Here is a 21,334-nt window from a genome sequence, read left to right as displayed (position 1 = left end):
TGACCAATCAATGTAGAAAATAGTACAAATAAAGAAAACCCTTGAATGAGTAGGTGTGTCCAAACTTTTGACTGGTACTGTATCTCTCCTTAGTCGAAGGACAATTCTTTTATTTCCTTCAAGTCTGAGGTTCTGATAAAAAGCCATCGTCAGTGTCACAATAGGAATTTCACACAGATACAGGATTGGGACTGTCTTTAGACAACATGTATTTACTGTATTCAAACCATTAGTCATTGCGGCTCTAAAAGCAGTTGAGTTTGGATGGCTTTGTAACTTTGCTTTTTTGAGTTCACATTACTTTGCACTTTTAACTTAATGAGGCTGGGTAGCTCGGGACAGAGGGATGAAGTGTGAAATGTGAAAGAAAATAATCCATAGTAGGACGAAGGATGAAGGTGTGTTGTATGGTTCTGTCCCCTGTTTCCAAATGTTACTAACATAGACCAACCAGACCACAAGATAACTATGTGTTGAGATAAACTATAGAAATTGTAAAAAGAAAAAGGTTGTGAAAGTAAATATTTTTGAAGTATTAGTAAACGTCAAACCGTTTGTGCTCCATGTCCTCTTGCACTGCTGGCAGAGAAGACAAAGTGTGAGACACAAAGTTTCAAGCTTCGGCTTTTGTGCTGATTCACTGTTCTGTCCTGACACACTTTAAATATACAATCTCTGATGCTGGTCCCTGTCGCAGCAACAACACAGAGAGGGAGAACTGAGATTCTGTCAGGGACTTAGCAAGCACCACCATATGTCTCCCTCAGACATTTTCATTCATATGACATTTTGGTGCAAGAGGTTTCGAAAAACAAGTTGGGGAAAATCTCTCGTATAAACTTTTTGGAAAGAGAGAAAGAAAATAACTGCACCTTTCCAAAGCCGTATTTAGTAGTGCTAAATCTGTCATAAGATGTTGGTATTGAGGAACGGACATTTTATTGTATTTTATGAAAACACCACTACCCATGCATCATCCTATGTACAGTATACAGTACATTTCCCCCAATGTCATTCAATGTCATTCCAGTTGAGATTTACACTTGAGAAGAATGTGCTTTCTACATACGTACATWCTCTCTTTTTCTCTCCCTCCTCTCGATCTCTCTCTAATATTAGATTTCATAGGGATTGGGCGAGGTTATGTATTTAATCCATCCTCCAGTTCTCCTCATGATTAAGAGGATGATGGATTCCTCCAGGTAATCTCCTTGACGAAGAGAGAGAGCTCTAAACTCCTAGATAAAATGTGAGGAGAGGATGACTCAGCCTCCCATGCTCTTCCTCCCAGCTCCCCCTTCACTATCAGGTTATTTCCCTTTACACTGCACCCAGTATCTCTCCCTCACATCTCCCTTTGGAGAAAAAAATATATGTACAGTATGCCTTACACAGRGGGGAGGAAGGACACTGGAAGAAAATAGAAGTCTCTGAAAGGGGACAAGGTCATATAGGTTATTGGGGGGTGTTATTATAACTGAATAACAGTGAGCCCTCAGAGTGTAGGTAGACCCTAAACCACCTGTGGTGAGAATGACCTTTGACCCTCTGATCCTGCTGTGTACCCACAATGCCTCTGGGTGACAGAAGCAGAAACCGGAAGCAGTGATTAGGCTTTCCACCTCACCTCTCGCCATCACAAAGTAGGATTAGTGCTTCTTTCTCCACTAGAACGTAGCTCAGCTCAATGCACACACATGCTCGCTTATGTGCACGCACACGTAAGCACATACACACATTACACAGCTGTTGCTGTTCGTGATTTATGATTATCTCTTTTTACATAGAAATGTTGTACATATACTTTTTTTATAAATGTTGTTGTTTTTCACTTTCGCTCTCTTTATATTCTTCACCCTGTATTTTGTTGTCTTTGTTGTTCGACGAGTAGCCTAACGAGCCTGCTTGCAAGCTTCAAATTACCATAAAAGCCATTTGCGTTCACTGAAGATTCAAAGAGACTTGTACGGTCACAGCCATACTTGTTTATGTGTCGCTGTTCAAGATTGACTTCATTATTACATTACAAGACATCCTACTGTACATATTTACACTCACCTTCTCTGGGCATCATCCTACATGTCATCCATATAGATGAGGCCTACTTGCTTTGCTCTAGCCCCATCAAAGACAGTAGAGACAGTATTCAGATATACACCTACCATGGGGGAGGCAAACCAAGAGGAGATAGATCCAGGCACTTCATGGTCCCACTTTGCATAATGCTGCTGTCATAAGCACTACATAGCATCATCAAGTGAATGGCCTAATGCCTGTCATAGTGTCTCATTATCACGACTAGGAGTTATTTGGGAGACAAATGAAGCCAAGCCGTGCCATTCCAACACTATGAGAGGATGAGAGGGAAGCCAGGGATGAGTTAAATGAAGGTTTTGGAGAAATGAAGGATTGAATTGGAGGATTACAAGTTGGACATGTAAATATGCAAAGGTGGTTAGGTTAAATGGATGCGATTGATGTGACAATGTCACACAGGGGAACTGGGATCAGGATGTATGGATTTGCACATCCACGCTTCAGTTTGACATATTGAAGATAGAGTACGCGAGAGGCTTAAGGTGTGCAAATAAATTCCTTGAGTCAAAGCTTGGGGTGAATGATATAGTGGGAGGAACGCAGTATGTTTAGCTAGTGCAGATGTATTTCAGACCTGCTATGTAGTATCTGTATGTACTAGTTACCCCCTTTACCATGAGGCCTGCACACAAACAGTCACTCTGTCTGTCCCTGTCTGTCTGTCTGCCCCTAGAGGGAAGTGGTCATCTTCTTTCAGAGTGGTGTTAGCCTTTGAACCCTCACTGAAGACCACTGATCCTGACAGCACTCACCAACCCATGGAGTGTACTGCACACTATTCAACTGCAGGAGACTCCAACAGGAGTGAGGTTACAGTATTAGACATAGCCTTCGCTATCACCAGGCCTGCACCGAAACATAACAGTTTTTGAGTCTCTCAAATGGCACCCTATTCCCCATGTAGTGCACTACTGTGGTTGAAAGTAATGCACTATATGGGGAATAGGGTGTGATTTGAGATGCATTCAGTGTCGTATTGGAGTMGTCCTGATGTTGCTCACGTCTGAGTGTACATAATGTAGTAATTGCTTAAAGCTAAACGGATCAAGTTAGGCAAAATATAACTGTACAATTGGAGCTTTTTTGCATGTGTCTTTTTATAATGGACTGAAGAAGAATTCTATGACGGTTATCATAAAGATCATTTAAAACATGTAGCAGCCCGCATGACCGAGGTTGCGGTCCAGAAGGACTTCTGGTGTGTAACATACTCACATACACTTAAGTAAATTAAAATTTAAAATTTAAAAAAAMCACAAAATGCTTAAAAAAAAGAATTGCACAGTTATCAAGTTAAAATACTTTTTTTTGTAAACTGTCAACAGCACAAGTATTTTGTAATGTTGTTTGTACCATTTTGTATGAAAAGAAGGGGAAAAAAAGGGAAAGAGTCCGTCGTTTTAAGCGTGTGTTTCTAGTGCCACTGCAATCTTGGTTTCCAAATACAGTAACAGTACATATGCAGCCTTGCAGATAAACCTTGTAATATAGAAATTGAGCTGGCAGCACCATGTCAGAGCCCCCGTGTTATAAATAAAGTTTCCCCTCCTTATACAAACACTGCTTCCTGTCTCCACATTCTCTTCCTGTTTTACATGTCAAGTTGTTGATGATGATGAGGATGATGATTATGAACAAAGACACAGATTATGTTACTATTTTCAAATACTTTCAATGTGTTTGACCCCAGTTTAGTTCTGTTTCAAATTAACTCCAGCAATGGTTTATTTTTAGAGACACAAATGATCATCTATAAGCGAACAAAAACAAAGCCATAACGTACAGCAAACACTAGCCTGTAAGCATAACGTGTGCTCAAGCTTTATTCTCCTCCATATTGGTAAAACATATTCAATTTTTTTATGACCATTTCTGCTGTTTACTATTCCAATTAACTCACCTATTTTTGAGCCAGTTTATCAACTCACTGAGATGTGTCTCCGTCTCCCAGCCTTTAGCATCAGGGGAGCACAGATTGAACCTGAGGGTAGTTATGTGATTTGGTAACTGCATTTGATTATGGCCCCGGAAAAGCAGAATGCAATTTGATGGGAGGCCCCTAGCCTCGTATAGAGTAACACTCACCTTGATAGAGTGAGCGTGCAAACTGCATGATAACTGGATTACAAGAACCCATCAGCCAAGACCCAGACTAGGGGGCGTCTTGTGTGTGTGTGTGTGTGTGTGTGTGTGTGTGTGTGTGTGGCCTGGATTTCCAACGACCTTGATCAAAATGCTATCAATCCTCATGTTTTCAGGCAGAGGACTGATTCCGAGGCTCACTGGGGGAAAAAAACACTCACTCAAACACATGCGCACACACACACAAGCATGCACATACACACCCAGGGTACAACAGTGAATTTCTACTGGGGAATTACTCTGCTTTCACTTCTATGGTACAATACAACTTTATTGGTGATGCACTGAAGACAGTCTGACTTCAAAGTTAAACTTAATGTTAAACGTTATGATTTATTTCATAAAAAATTACTGTGAACAATGAACAAATCAATTAACTCTGTGCATTTGTCTTCTCTCTCCCTGAGCTTTTACAAGGTGTGGGGATGAAGTCTGTACCAGCTGCAGCTGATGCTATGAAAATAGGAATAAAGCCAATATGCTTATACATGGCAAGATGGGTGCAGATTGTATTTTCCTAGGGGTCTATTTGTATTGCGAAAGTTCAGAGTTACAGCGTGATTGACATTTAACCTGTCTAGCCCCCGGGTTCCGCTAGCCCCCCACATTCCACTGAAAAGGCAGCGCGCGAAATCCAAGAAATATTTTTTAGAAATATTTAACTTTCACACATTAACAAGTCCAATACAGCAAATGAAAGATAAAGATCTTGTGAATCCAGCCAACATGTCCGATTTTTTAAATGTTTTACAGCGAAAACACCACATATATTTATGTTAGCTCACCACCAAATACAAAAAAGCACAGACATTTCTTTCACAGCACAGGTAGCTTGCACAAAACCCCCAAATAGAGATAGAATTAGTCACTAACCAAGAAACAACTTCATCAGATGACAGTCTTATGTTATACAATAAATGTCACGATCGTGTGGGGGATTGACGGACCAAAACGCAGCATTTGGAAAATAAGCCATCCTCTTTTTATTAAGAAGGAGAACCGAAAACAAAACACTCTTACAAAACACTCTTACAAAACTAACAAAACAAACGACCGACCGTGAAGCTAATAAACGTAGTGCACATACAGGCTACAAACGTTCAGACATAGACAATTACCCACATCACATGAAAGCCTATGGCTACCCTAAATATGGCTCCCAATCAGAGACAACAGAAATCAGCTGTCTCTAATTGGGAACTCATTCAGGCAACCATAGACTCTCCTAGACAACTAAACCAACATAGACAAAGCTAGACACATACACTCAACGCAAACCCATACACCCAACACCCCCTTTACCATATAACCACCCAAAACCGACAAAACACAAACAATACCCATGTCACACCCTGACCTAACTAAAATAATAAAGAAAACAAAGAATACTAAGGCCAGGGCGTGACAATAAATCTATGTTTTGTTCGAAAAATGTGCATATTTCAGGTATAAATCATAGTTTTACATTGCAGCTACAATCACAAATATCACCAAAGCTGTAACGGCGTTCCTCTCTCTCTTCATACGAAGAGGAGGAGTAGTGATACGACCAAGGCGCAGCGTTGTGATATGACATGATAATATTTATTTGAACAAGAACAAAACAAACTATACTTGAAATGATACAAAATAACAAAACGAAAGTAGACAGACTTAGAACGACGAACTACATGAAACACGAAGAACGAACGAACAAGTACTTACTACAAAACAAACGAACGAACGAAACAGTCCCGTATGGTGCAAACATATACACAGACACAGGAGACAACCACCCACAAACAAACCGTGTGAAAACACCTACCTTAATATGACTCTCAATCAGAGGAAATGAAAAACACCTGCCTCTAATTGAGAGCCATATTAGGTCACCCTTTAAACCAACATAGAAACAGAAAACATAGACTGCCCACCCAAACTCACGTCCTGACCAACTAACACATACAAAACTAACAGAAAACAGGTCAGGATCGTGACAAAAGCAGCTAGAACAATTACAGAGACCAACGTGAAATACCAAAATACTCATCATAAAACATTTATGAAAAATACATGGTGTACAGCAAATGAAAGACAAACATCTTGTGAATCCAGCCAATATTTCMGATTTTTTAAGTGTTTTACAGCGAAAACACAATATAGCATTATATTAGCTTACTACAATAGCCAACCACACAACCGCATTCATTCACCGCAAAGGTAGCGATAGCGAAAAAACCAGCAAAATATATACATTTATTCACTAACCTTGACAAACTTCATCAGATGACAGTCCTATAACATCATATTACACAATACATATATGTTTTGTTCGAAAATGTGCATATTTAGCGGTACAAATCGTGGTTTTACAATGTGAATACGTAGCCAAACTGCACAAAATTATCCGGATAAATTTCTGACACTCACCTAATCTAATCAAAGAACTCATCATAAACTTTACAGAAAAATACATATTGTACAGCAAATGAAAGATACACTAGTTCTTAATGCAATCGCCGTGTTAGAATTCTAAAAATAACTTTAGTACGACATACAGCTTACGTTATAGCGAGACAGCGCCTGCAATGAGGGCGGAAAATAGTACTAAACATTTTTCACAGAAATATGAAATAACATCATAAATGGTTCCTACTTTTGCTGAGCTTCCATCAGAATCTTGTACAAGGGGTCCTTTGTCCAGAATAATCGTTGTTTCCTTTTAGAATGTCCTTTTCTCCTGTCGAATTAGCAACCAAAGCTAGCCAAGTAGCGCGAAGCTGTCCATCTTCACCAAACGCAGAGAACGGTAAACGCCAAAACTCCCGATAGACTTTCAATAATCTGATAAAACTATATTGAAAAAACATACTTTACGATGATATTATCACATGTATCAAATAAAATCAAAGCCGGAGATATTAGCCGTCTATAACGAAAGCTTTTCAGAAGGCAATCCAGGATTCCTTCCCGCGCCTTGCTGAACAAAGGAAATAGTGGTCACGTCATTCCAAGAGCTCTTATTCGACCTCAGATCTAGCTAGACACCCCATTCCACCTCTCACTGCCTCTTGACATCTAGTGGAAGGCGTATGAAGTGCATGTATATCCATAGATTTCAAGCAAATGAATAGGAAGGCCCTGGAACAGAGCCTCGATTTCAGATTTTTCACTTCCTGACAGGAAGTTTGCTGCAAAATGAGTTCTGTTTTACTCACAGATATAATTCAAACGGTTTTAGAAACTTGAGAGTGTTTTCTATCCAATAGTAATAATAATATGCATATTGTACGAGCAAGAATTGAGTACGAGGCAGTTTAATTTGGGAACGATTTTTTACAAAGTGAAAATAGCGCCCCCCTATCCCAAAGAAGTTTTAAAGGCAACGTTCCCACAATCTGTAATGCTTCAGCGATACAGATTGAATAGAGCCCCCTAATGTGCTGCTCAACGCTTGATTTATACGCTGCCGCTTAAGATTGTGTTACCATAATAACCTCCTCGCCACTCAATTGCAATCATTGACATACAGTTACCGCTGTCCAGATAACACACTAGTAAATTGAAGACTGGCAAAAGTATGAACAAACAGCTTTGAGAGAAAACAGAAGATCAGTTTGAGAGAACAGACTCCCCACCCAGATGAGGAGAAGAGTCAGATAGCGGGCGCTGAGATGGACCTCCAGCAGTACTGTTACCAGGGCAGGTCAATGAAACAGCAGCAGGCCAGACGGCAGCTCCTCCACATCAATTGGCCTGTCACTGGACATCAATGCACAAGCAGACAGAATATCCCCCACCGGAGCCAGACCAAGTTACACACACACACACACACACACACACACACACACACACACACACACACACACACACACACCATCAATATCAATACCCCACCCACAGTGAGAATCTGCAGGAAGACTGATCTATTTGAATCATTTCACCTGCTCTCTGACACACAGACATGCTCATCTGAAATAAGGACACGGTGAGGCAGAGAGACAGAGGGCGTAGGACGATTGTTAAAGAGAGAGAAAACAGAGGGGTGCAGTTAAAAGGAGTTGTGCTCAGCAGTTAAATGTCAAGGTTGACAGGATGAGGCAGTATAGATTAACCCAGCCAGGTAGCCTATGGTTATCTGGAACAAACCATGCTGCTACATTTTGACCCATTATGGATTCATAGAGGTAGGTAGTCTAGGATCATATTGATCAAATGAAGCAGCGTTCTTCTTGTCATATAACAACCTATGTGTTGTGATAATTGCATTGTTTGCTCTATAACCTGTTAGCTCATATGCCTTGCCACCGTGATATATAGGCCTAAGGCCGAGGCAATAAGAAGACACAGTGGCAGAATAAATTCAACCAGACCTTTGTTTCATCACAAAACCGGAGAGCAACCTCTGTCCGGTGAAGTCCACAAAGCATATTGCATGTAATTAACAGTTCCATGACCTACAGCATGGTCAAGCAAGTTAATGTTTCTGATATTTTTGGACTACTAAACAACTATTGATTTAGAACAACTGCAAGTTACAAAGAAAACAGGAGCTGCCTCCACAATTCCAGCACCATTTCAACTTCAACATTTCAACATCATCAACTAAAATATACCAAAAACAATTTTGTCCAATCAATGTAAGCTGAATATGATGTGACTGTCCATGGTTCTGATTTYTGTGTGTGTGAGTGTGTTCGAAAGTATGTGTCCCCTCTATCTATACGTGCAAGTAGAAATTACATGTTGACTCAACCTACTTGTAGAGAAACGCCAATGCCATCCTCCTCTCTTTCATGTTGACGAAACGGTCTATGACTGTCATATAGTACACGCTTTTCATTTTTGTTGTTTGTCCTAGGCTACCTGGCTAAAATGCTTGCTTGCTATCCGAACTTCCTTTCATGGGCAACGATGAGCCATCTAGTTAACATTAGCCTACTACATGATACATCTAGCTACATATTGAACTTCCATCCTCTCAGGCCAGGGCTACAATGTATGGTTGGATCCGAATCAGATAATTAAAAACAAGTCCAAATCCCTATCTCCATCTATGGCTAATTTAAGAAAGGGCCAATTTTAGCTAGCTAGACACAGGAGGACAATGACACAATGAGATGCAACAATTCAAGTGTTTCTGGCAATGACGTTTTGCTTTGAGCTGATGTGATTGGTGTGAAGCCAAATCCAAACTGGCTTCCCTTGACACTTTTTTTTGGTGCACCAGGACCATTCACAGTTGAGCTCACTCAGTTTACCTCAATGCTGATTGGATATTATTTGATGTTTTTTTTTATCAAGGGAGGCCAGATGCTCGCTGGCTTCCCTTAAATTCAATGCTATGGGTTTCATGACTCAGGATGAGACCCAGATGCAGACACGTGAGGTAAATGGTTCAAGTCTCAGAGATTTATTGAATATGCACGTGCAGGCCAAAGGCAGGTCGAGGACAGGCAGGGGTTCATAATCCTGGTAATAGTTGGCAGACGTAGACGGCAGGCAGGCTCAGGGTAAGGACAGGAAAAACATGTTGTAACCGGGGAGACTAGAACAAAAACCAGAAAGAGGAAAATACCATGGAGAAAGACGCTGGCACGACTTGACAGGACAAGACAAGCTGGCAACAGACAAACTGAAAACGCAGGTATAAATACACAGGCGATAATGGCGAAAAATGGGAGACAAGCTCAAAACAGGTGAAACAGATCAGAGTGTGACAATGGGTGGCAACAATGTCATACTTATTTCGACCAGACAGTATCAGATAGATGGGTTACACATACAGAGACAGAAGGGCGCTGTTTCGCTCACTCGGATGCTTTCTCTGGTGAGATACATTCAGCCTCTTGCGAATTTAAGGAAAATTATGGAACACAGATAGACTAAATATATATTATATATATATATATATTTTGTCCATTTTTGATGGATAGGGGTGGCTTCCCTTGGCATTTGTGAATACAGGCCACTGATTCCATGTAATACTTGTATGAGATAAATATTAACTCAATTCCACAAAAGTATGCTAAATTTGGAGAACATTTCATTAGCTTGGCTCTATATCCAAGTCGTACTGTGTTTGAAAATATACTCAAGAAAGAAATAATTAATCATGAAGACAGTCCACAGAAAAACACTCATTATACTCCACTAACATCTTAGTTGTTAATGTACTTTCCAGAGAGGGTCATATTGACCTATAGAGCCCGAGTGTTCGTGTTCTTACCAGAGAGGGTCATATTGACCTATGGAGCCCAAATCAATTGGTTGTAGGAAGTAGAAAAGTACAGTCTTGAAGAGAACACACACAGGCACACAGGCGGGCTCTGGAGAGGATGGTAGCTAAGGGAGCTAGTTGTCGTCAGACACTAGTGTCTGTGGCTGAGGCTATGTGCAATATTACCTATCTCCTCATCCACTTGAGCTTTAATGACATACTGGGTTGTAAGAAGTGTTGACGTGCTGAATGCACCGAGGTGTCTGKTTAAACTACTAGCACACAGCTCGGACACACATGCATACCCCACAAGACATGYCACCAGAGGTCTCTTCACAGTCCCCAAGTCAAGAATAGACTATGGGAGGCGCACAGTACTACATAGAGCCATGTCTACATGGAACTCTATTCCACATCAAGTAACTGATGCAAGCAGTAGAATCAGATTTAAAAACAGATAAAAATACACTTTATGGAACAGTGGGAACTGTGAAGAGATACACACACACACACACAGGCACAGACACACATACACATGATAAGACACACACTCTACACACACGTACACATGGATGTTGTATTGTAGATATGTGATAGTAGAGTAGTGGCCTGAGGGAACACACTTAATGTGTTGTGAAAAGTGTTATGAAACGTAAGGTCATGTAATATTTCAAATTGTATTTAACTGCCTTAATGTTGCTGGACCCCAGAAAGAGTAGCTGCTGCCTTGGCAATGGGGATCCTTAATAATTACAAAAGTACAAATACAGTAGTGTTTAGTGAAATAAGACCATACCACAAAACGTCAGAGGGAATATAGATGATGCTGCTAAATATATCACACAAGAATAGATGTAGTTGTCAAGAAAGGGCAGCAGGAAACCCCATGACTGTATCAGATTATTTTGAAATCACCTTCTCACATATTGCCCCCGTTATAAATGTTTTTGACTGAACCAAAGTCATTGTCACAGCTCAGAATTAGTCTATTCACACGTTTTACATTAATAAGACGTTAGCTGTTAAAGGACACAACAAACAAACATATTATTTTCTGCAGAATATGACTTCAGAGAAGCTGAAGTCTTTTCTTTTAGACCCTTGCTCCTGAAAACAAAGGATGAAAGACAGTGTTAGAACCCAGGATAAAAAAAATACACCAACCCAACTGTGCACACAAATCACTGTGGAGCGCATGCTGAGTGATCACCAGCAAGAAAACACTGTTTGCCACAACATCTATCACTTGTAATCAGAAGTGTTTGTTTTGACATGTAAATCAGAACACATCATGATGATGCAAATTACTGTAATTATCTATCGCTCACCCACCACCTCAATACAACGTTAACTTTGCAAAGACTTCGTACACAAACTCTCTGCACATATACTGTAGTGACAGAGAGCGGCAAAGAATATGAGGGAGGGAGAGAGAGAGAGGGAGAGAGAGGGAGAGCGAGAGCGGGAGAGAGAGGGAGAGAGAGAGGGAGAGAAAGGGAGAGAGAGGGAGAGCGAGAGAGAGAGGGAGAGAAGGAGAGAGAGGGAGAGAGCGAGAAAGAGAATTGGCTCTGAAGCATATGGTCCGATATGAGTTTGCCTTCAAGGGGGCTCTGTCTCAACACATCCACCCCATCCATCCATTCATCTATCCAAATCCATCCATATTCTCCCTCTGTGATTCTCATTTCAAGCCTTATAGACTTAGAACTATATGAAGAGAGGAGAGTACAGGAGAGGGACRAATCTGATAACTAGATAACTGTTATGCATCTGATGGGTGTGTTAGTGGTGTTCCTGTGGCCTCTGTGGAGACTGGTGAAATAAAGCCAGTGGGGATCTGTGCTTTGTGGTCTCACAGTAATGTGTTTGCTCAGAGGTAGACATTTCACTCTGGGTAATAGCTATAAAACAAACGCTGTGATCACATTGGCTTTACTGTCTTACATATGCGTTCATTTACTCGTAACCGTGGTGGTGGGCTATATGCAAATTAGCTGTTGGCCGCATCATGAACTCCGCATTTCCTCCTGGGAGTGATGCACTCTGGGTAAAAACTTCTGCTCTCAAGGCAGAGAGAGGAGAGGGTTCAAACAGTCAAACACACCTCAAATGGTGCGGAGAAAAACAATCACACAACTTCAGAACGCTCTCTTATCACATAACAAGATATTTTCAATCTATATGCACCTCCCCAAAATGACAGTTGGCTGGACAATTTGATATCAATGACATTTGGGTAATGTATATGATGCAGGCCATTTTGAGAAGTACCTAGAGCTGTGGACCTCTGGCTGTGGGATGATGGGATAGATAGGATAATGTGTCCTCTCCCTGATCGTCAGGACAATGCCCTAGGGTAGATAGCCTCCCGGCTGGGAGATGACCACATTAAGGATGCTGAGGGATGGAGATGAAGGAGGGTGGGGTGCTGGGTCCATTCTACTGTCCAAAATTTGATTTACATTCCACTCCCAGCAGCATCCAAATCACATTAGTCTCCACAGCTATTCACAGAAGTTTTATTTATCACTCAGTCAGTCACACAACGTCAAAACACTAGCTGCTGCAGCCAGCAGCACATCCTCACCAGCACACTCATTACCTACTGTACACTAGAGTGCTTCATGATTCTCACTGAGACCTTTCATTATTTCTCTTCATCGGTCTCACCACTGAAGGGCAATTTTCCTAATAGAATAACCACGCTAGATTCCACTGGACTTGTCATTTTTTCTGCCTATTTTAATGTACAGTATGAGAAGGAATGGAAATATTCTGAAACGTTATGTCGCTTGTTGCATGCATGGCCAACTGTAGTGTGATCCATTTGACGATGTGTGTGTGTGTGTGTGTGTGTGTGTGTGTGTGTGTGTGGTGTGGTGTGTGTGTGTGTGTGTGTGTGTGTGTGTGTGTGTGTGTGTGTGTGTGTGTGTGTGTGTGTGTGTGTGTGTGTGTGTGTGTGTGTGTGTGTGTGTGTGTGTGGCACTGATCAATACATTACATTAGTTTCATCTTGTCTTTCTCATATTTAGTAGATACACATTTATCACAAAAAGCTAATATTTACATAAATCATCCACATGGTGTCATTATACAAACAAAGAAATGTATATTTGACATTAAGATTTGCGCAACCATTTCAGTTTTTTTGACCAACAAACTTCACGGGAAAATAAACTGTCTTTCCCTTCTGTAAAACAGACTTCAAATAAATGACACAAACCGACCTAGAATTGAGTGATGTACACATGTACTGACATGCTTGATTGATGAGATATTGGTGAAACACAAGTATTGCCTTTGTGTATTATGACTCAAGGCTGAAATACTGATAGAAAAATATTAMGATTTTTGGTTTGTTTAAATCAACAACAAATGAGAGAAACTAATAAGCGAGCAGGTTGACAGAAAGGTCAGTGGTGGGAAGTTTTCTTATTGTTTTACTGTGTTGGAAATCTAATTTTGTCTCTTTATCCTTTCTCCGTTTCTCATGCTCTTTCATAGTTTGTTGTTGTTGTTGTTTTGTTTGGAAGAGAGGTGATGAGATTAGGTTGGACCCAGTCAGGTTTACAGTCTCTCTACAAGGCATCTCTAAAGGATCTGGGCTTTTCTCTGTCTTGCTATTGTTCTGAATAATTGCCAAACAGAAGTTTGAAATATTGCTAGTCTGTGGCAGGTTTATACTGTATAAATGCATCCAGAATCTCCCATAAGTGTTCAACTGGGTCAAGATTTGGTGACTGACACACATACACGCACACGCACACGCACGCACGCACGCACACACACACCCTTTAAACCCCCTATGCTCCTTTGAGAACCTTTTTTCAAAGTCACTGAGATCTCTTCATCTAGCTATGGTAGTCAACATCATGGGCAACTGGGCATTTTTATTCACAACCTTAAGCATGATGGGATGGCAATTGCTTAATTAACTCAGGAACCATAGCTGTGTGGAAGCACCTGCTTTCAATATACTTTACTTCCCTCATTTACTCAACTGTTTCCTTTATTTTGGCAGTTACCTGTATGTGTCCATGTTGAAAATAGTATAGGATAGTCTTTTGTGGATAAATATCTGGTTGAAGAAACACATTGTCAAAAACAAACATTTCAGATTCCGTTTACAGAGATCACTTGAAGCCCAAAATCAGTGGATGGAATAACAACCATGAGGATAGAATGACAATCTGAAGTCTAAGCCTTTTACTACAGACAGTAAAAAAAAATGCAATGAAAAGGAAGTTTGTTCTGAAGTGTCTGTCCTATATCTGAGAGCTATAACAAAGAGCAGGAAACTATATACAGTACTAGTCAAAGGTTTGGACACACCTACTCATTCCAGAGTTCTTCTTTATTTTTACTATGTTCTACATTGTAGAATAATAGAGAAGACATCAAAACTATGAAATAACACATATGGTATCATGTAGTAACCAAAAAAGTGTTAAACAAATCTAAATATATTTTAGATTCTTCAAAGTAGCCACCCTTTGCCTTGATGACAGCTTTGCACACTCTTGGNGTAGTAACCAAAAAAGTGTTAAACAAATCTAAATATATTTTAGATTCTTCAAAGTAGCCACCCTTTGCCTTGATGACAGCTTTGCACACTCTTGGCATTCTCTCAACCAGCTTCACCTGGAATGCTTTTCCATACAGTCTTGAAGGAGTTCCCACATATGCTGAGCACTTTTTGCCTGCTTTTCCTTCACTCTGCGGTCCAACTCATCCCAAACCATCTCAATTGGGTTGAGGTCAGGTGATTGTGGAGGCCAGGTCATCTGATGCAGCACTCCATCACTTTCCTTCTTGATCAAATAGCCCTTACACAGCCTAGATGTGTGTTGGGTCATTGTCCTGTGGAAAAAMCAATGATAGTCCCTGTTAGTGAGCATTTCTCCTTTGCCAAGATAATCCATCCACCTGACAGGTGTGGCATATCAAGAAGCTGATTGAATAGCATGATCATTACACAGGTGCACTTTGTGCTGGGGACAATAAAAGGCCACTCTTAATGTGCAGTTTTGTCACACAACACAGTGCCACAGAGTTCTCAATTTTGAGGGAGCGTGCAACTGGCATGCTGACCGCAAGAATGTCCACCAGAGTAGTTGCCAGAGAATTGAATGCTCATTTCTCGACCATAAGCTTTCTCCAACATCATTTTAGAGAATTTGGCTGTACGTCCAACCGGCCTCACAACCGCAGACCACGTGTAAACACGCCAGTCCAGGACCTCCACATCTGGCTTCTTCACCTGCAGGATCATTTGAGGTCAGCCACCCTGACAGCTGATGCAACTGTGGAGTATTTCTGTCTGTAAWAAAGTCCTTTTGTGGGGAAAAACTAATTCTGATTGACTGGGCCTGGCTCCCCAGTGGGTGGGTCTTCCTGCCCAGTCATGTGAAATCAATAGATCAGGGCATAATCAATGTATTTCAATTGACTGATTTCCTTATATGAACTGTAACGCAGTAAAATCGTTGAAATTGTTGCATGTTGCGTTTATTTTTGTTCATTATAGTTTGTGGGCCAAATATTTCAGATGTTTTCTTTAGAAGCCCGATTTTCGGGATGTCTCATGGTTTGACAAACACCGCAGATGCGGAAGGGCAATATTGGCGGATGCGGTAGATTGAGATGCAGCCATGCAACAAAAAAAACATATCTCTAGCTTAAACTGAAGTATTACGATGGGTATTTTTTTCTAATGTAATTCGATTACTACAGGGCTGCAGAAATTGTGGGTCAGGGTTTTTTTTCAGCCCATAACCATGTGTGTGAGGTGTATACTTTTGTTTCAAAGTAGATTGTTTAAGACTACCAAGAAACRCTCTGCGTGACCCTGATTTAGCCCACTGCAGTAAAAGGTGAATGTATATACACTGCTCAAAARAATAAAGGGAACACTTAAACAACACAATGTAACTCCAAGTCAATCACACTTCTGTGAAATCAAACTGTCCACTTAGGAAGCAATACTGATTGACAATATATTTCACATGCTGTTGTGCAAATGGAATAGACAACAGGTGGAAATTATAGGCAATTAGCAAGACACCCCCAATAAAGGAGTGGTTCTGCAGGTGGTGACCACAGACCATTCTCATTTTCCTATGCTTCCTGGCTGATGTTTTTGGTCACTTTTGAATGCTGCCGTGCTTTCACTCTAGTGTAGCATGAGACGGAGTCTAACAAACCCACAGTGGCTCAGGTAGTGCAGCTCATCCAGGATGCACATCAATGCGAGCTGTGGCAAGAAGGTTTGCTTGTGTCTGTCAGCCGTAGTGTCCAGAGCTGGAGGCGCTACCAGGAGACAACCCAGTACATCAGGAGACGTGAGGAGGCCGTAGAGGGCAACAACCAGCAGCAGGACCGTACCTCCGCCTTTGTGCAAGAAGGAGCAGGAGGAGCACTGCCAGAGCCTGGCAAAATGACCTCCAGCAGGCCACAAATGTGCATGTGTCTGCTCAACCGGTCAGAAACAGACTCCATGAGGGTGGTATGAGGGCCTGACGTCCACAGGTGGGGGTTGTGCTTACAGCCCAACAGCGTGCAGGACGTTTGGCATTGCCAGAGAACACCAAAATTGGCAAATTCGCCACTGGCGCCGCTGTGCTCTTCACAGATGAAAGCAGGTTCACACGAGCACATGAGCACATGTGACAGACGTGACAGAGTCTGGAAGACGCCGTGGAGAACGTTCTGCTGCCTGCAACATCCTCCAGCATGACCGGTTTTGGCGGTGGGTCATCATGGTGTGGGGTGGCATTTCTTTGTGGGGCCGCACAGCCCTCCATGTCTCTGCTCGCCAGAGGTAGCCTGACTGCCATTAGGTACCGAGATGAGATCCTCAGACCCCTTGTGAGACCATATGCTGACACATGCACATTTGTGGCTCTGCTGGAGGTCATTTTGCAGGGCTCTGGCAGTGCTCCTCCTTGCACAAAGGCGGAGGTAGCGTCCTGCTGCTGGTTGTTGCCTCCTACGGCCTCCTCCCACGTCTCCTGATGTACTGGTGTGCTCCTGGTAGCGCCTCCATGCTCTGGACACTACGCTGACAGACACAGCAAACCTTCTTGCCACAGCTCGCATTGATGTGCCCACTGGATGAGCTGCACACCTGAGCCACTTGTGTGGGTTGTAGACTCCGTCTCATGCTACCACTAGAGTGAAAGCACGCCAGCATCAAAAGTGACCAAAACATCAGCAGGAAGCCATAGGAACTGAGAAGTGGTTCTGTGGTCACCACCTGCAGAACCACTCCTTTATTGGGGGTGTCTTGCTAATTGCCTATAATTTCCACCTTTTGTCTATTCCATTTGCACAACAGCATGTGAAATTTATTGTCAATCAGTGTTGCTTCCTAAGTGGACAGTTTGATTTCACAGAAGTGTGATTGACTTGGAGTTACATTGTGTTGTTTAAGTGTTCCCTTTATTTTTTTGAGCAGTGTATATATATGTATATTTTCTAAACCTTCGAGACAACAATTTGAGGCCTACCATCATGCCTACCATCATGCCTATTCACAGTTAAAATGCTGGACGATTCTCCCCTCTCTGTGTCCTCTCAGACAAGCAACATACGAATGAACATGAGGTCCTAATAATAAGCTTTACATTACAGGTTATTTTTTACCCGGAATATTGCGGCTGTAATTAATGGACACTTGGCATGCTTGGTGTGCCTGGCGATTTGTCGAATCCATAAAAAGAGATGTCGAGGTAATTATGTTTGGCATGATATATTGAAAGTAGGAATGGGCGAGCTAGTCAGAATGCCTGACAGCTGTGGTGTGCAGATGCTATCAGACCTCTTGTCCACGGCGATAAAATGAAAGCAGGTCATTTTAACAGCTAACAGCTGTTCATGGCTAATTTGTTCAATTATGTGTGGAGGAGGCAGGAAGAGGTTGTTTCTGGGCCCTAAGGGACTTCCACTCCTCCTAGATATTCTCTCTTTCTCTCTCGTTTTCTGAGAATGAACATACCTGCAAGCAGAGCGACTTTGCATTCTTAGCATTCAGCAGCAAGGGAAGGCTCTGATGATGACACTATTGATGTTGTTATTTCTCTTATGGTAGCTCATGTTGAGCAATTAATCATCAAGACATGTGTATTTATTGCAGTACAACTGTCTTCATAAAAGGACACCAAGAATAAAAATCCCTTGATGACTTATTGCCAGAACAGTTTTTTCCCCTGAGTGAGATGTAAAACTACTAGTGTGTAAAGTTGCAGGAGTTGTCTGACTGATTTCAAAACCATATAACGTTTATTTTAAATATTTAAAGTGTGTTTATTGGTCTGTGTGGCACGGCAGGATGTGTGTTCATAAGGGCCTGAGATCAAAGTCAATTTTCAGACCACTAGGGGTCAATGTTTTTAGATAGGATATCCAGTAAGCCTCCCTTTGTAGTAGTAGGATCTCGATGTTACCTCCTCTTCTTGGTAGAGCAACATGCTCAATGCCTGTGTATTTGAGGGAGGAGATGGGATGGTTAGCTTCAACAAAGTGAGCTGCTACTGGATAGTCAGTGTTCTTACACCTGATTGAGCTGCGGTGTTCAGCTATGCGTTGTTTTAATTGTCTTTTCTTTTGTCCTACGTAGGCTTTTCCACATGAACAGGTGATGAGATAGATTACTACCTTGGTCTTGCATGAGATGATACCCCTAACAGGGATCTTTCGACCTGTATGTGGGTGTCTGAAGAAAGACGTTTTTATAGTGCTATTGCACTGTGAGCATGAGCCACATTTGTAGTTCCCATTTGGGATAGGTGTCAAGAGTGTCTGAGTGGGCTCAGGGGGCATGTAAGATCTCACCAAACTATCTCCAGGATTGCGAACACGGTTATAGACCACCAGTGGTGGTTTCTTGAAGAGGTGTGCGATTATTTTGTCTGATTGCAGAATATGCTTTTTCAGGATTGCTTTCATTTTCTCCGAACCCTTGGTGTGCTTATTTCAAAAGACGGTTGCGTTGTTTTTCTTCTTTGGTTGAGTTTTTAGTAATTCCTCTCTTGGTTTTTGAGATATTTTCATCATTGCAGCATCAAGAGTTTTGTCCTTGTAGCCTCTCATTTTAAATGTATGTGTCATTTTTTTWGCATTGATGTCAAAATCTGACTGGTGGCCACAGATTCGTTTAACCCTGCATAACTGGCTGTATTGGTAGACCATTCTTGAGGGGAAGGGGATGCATACTATCCGCACATAGCAAGGTATTGATGCCGAAACGTTGGTAAATACCCATTAAATTGCTGGGAGTTTAAACATGGAGTGTGCAACTTTCTTTATTTTGATAGTTTACATTAGATATTTTAACATAAAAGTTAAGAAACAGCTTGTCTCAACTTTGATTCAGTGTTATTTTGACTATGCCTGCTCTGCTTGATATAGTGGGCTATCAAAAAAGCAACAAAAAAAAAAAGAGAATGCAGGTCATGCAAATAATGTTATTAGTACAGTGCATTCGGAAAGTATTCAGACCCCTTGGCTTTTTCCACATTTTGTTACGTTACAGCCTTATTCAAAAATGTATTCATAATTTTTTTTCCTCATCAATCTACACACAATACACCATAATGACAAAGCAAAAACAGGTTTTTAGAAATGTTTGCTAATTTATAAAAAATAAAAAAACAGAAATTTCACATTTACTTAACTATTCAGACCCTTTACTTAGTACTTTGTTGAGGCACCTTTGGGTATCCTTGGGTATGACACTACAAGCTTGGCACACCTTTATTTGGGGAGTTTCTCCCATTCTTCTCTGCGGATCCTCTCAAGCTCTGTCAGGTTGGACGGGGAGCGATGCTGCACATCTATTTTCAGGTCCCTCCAGAGATGTTCGATCAGGTTCAAGTCCGGGCTCTGGTTGGGCCACTCAAGGACATTCAGAGACTTGTCCCGGAGCCACTCCTGCATTGTCTTGGCTGTGTGCTTATAGTCTTTGTCCTGTTGGAAGGTGATGCCGGCAGATGAATGGCACGACAATGTGCCTCAGGATCTCGTCACGGTATCTCTGTCGATTCAAATTGCCATCGATAAATTGCAATTGTTTTCGTTGTCAGTAGCTTATAATTGCCCATACCATAACCCACTGCCACCATTGGGCACTCTGTTTACAACATTGATATCAGCAAACTGCTAGCCCACACAACGCCATCTGCCAGGTACAGTTCAAAATGGGATTCATCCATGTAGAGCACATTTCTCCAGCGTGCCAGTGGCCATTGAAAGTGAGCATTTGTCCATTGAAGTTGGTTACGACGCCAAACTGCAGTCAGGTCAAGACCCTGCTGAGGACGACGAGCATACAGATGAGATTTTCTGAAACGGTTTCTGATGGTTTGTGGAGAACTTTTTTGGTTGTGCAAACCCACAATTTCATCAGCTGTCCAGGTGGCTGGTCTCAGACAATCCTACAGGTGAAGAAGCCAGATTTGAAGTTCCTGGGCTGGCGTGGTTACATGTGGTTTGCAGTTATGAGGCCGGTTGGACGTACTGCCAAATTCTCTAACAACATTGGAGGTGGCTTATGGTAGAGAAATATGGTAGAGAAATGTACATTTCATTCTCTGGCAACAACTCTGTTTGACATTCCTGCATTCAGCATACCAATTGCATGCTCCCTCAAAACTTCAGATATCTGTGGCATTCTGTTGTGTGACAAAACTGCACATTTTAGAGTGGCCTTTTGTTGTCCCCAGCACAAGACGCACATGTGTAATGATCATGCTGTTTAAGCATGCAAGCTTCTTGATATGCCACACCTGYCAGGTGAATGGATTATCTTGGCAAAGTAGAAATGCTCACTAACAGGGATGTAAACAAATTTGTGCACAACATTGGAGATACATTTTTGTGCATATGGAACATTTCTGG

Source organism: Salvelinus sp. IW2-2015, linkage group LG17 (assembly GCF_002910315.2).
Source record: "Salvelinus sp. IW2-2015 linkage group LG17, ASM291031v2, whole genome shotgun sequence".
Taxonomy (NCBI): Eukaryota; Metazoa; Chordata; class Actinopteri; order Salmoniformes; family Salmonidae; genus Salvelinus; species Salvelinus sp. IW2-2015.
The sequence above is the reverse complement of the archived record's forward strand: the minus strand, read 5'-3'. Positions refer to the sequence as shown.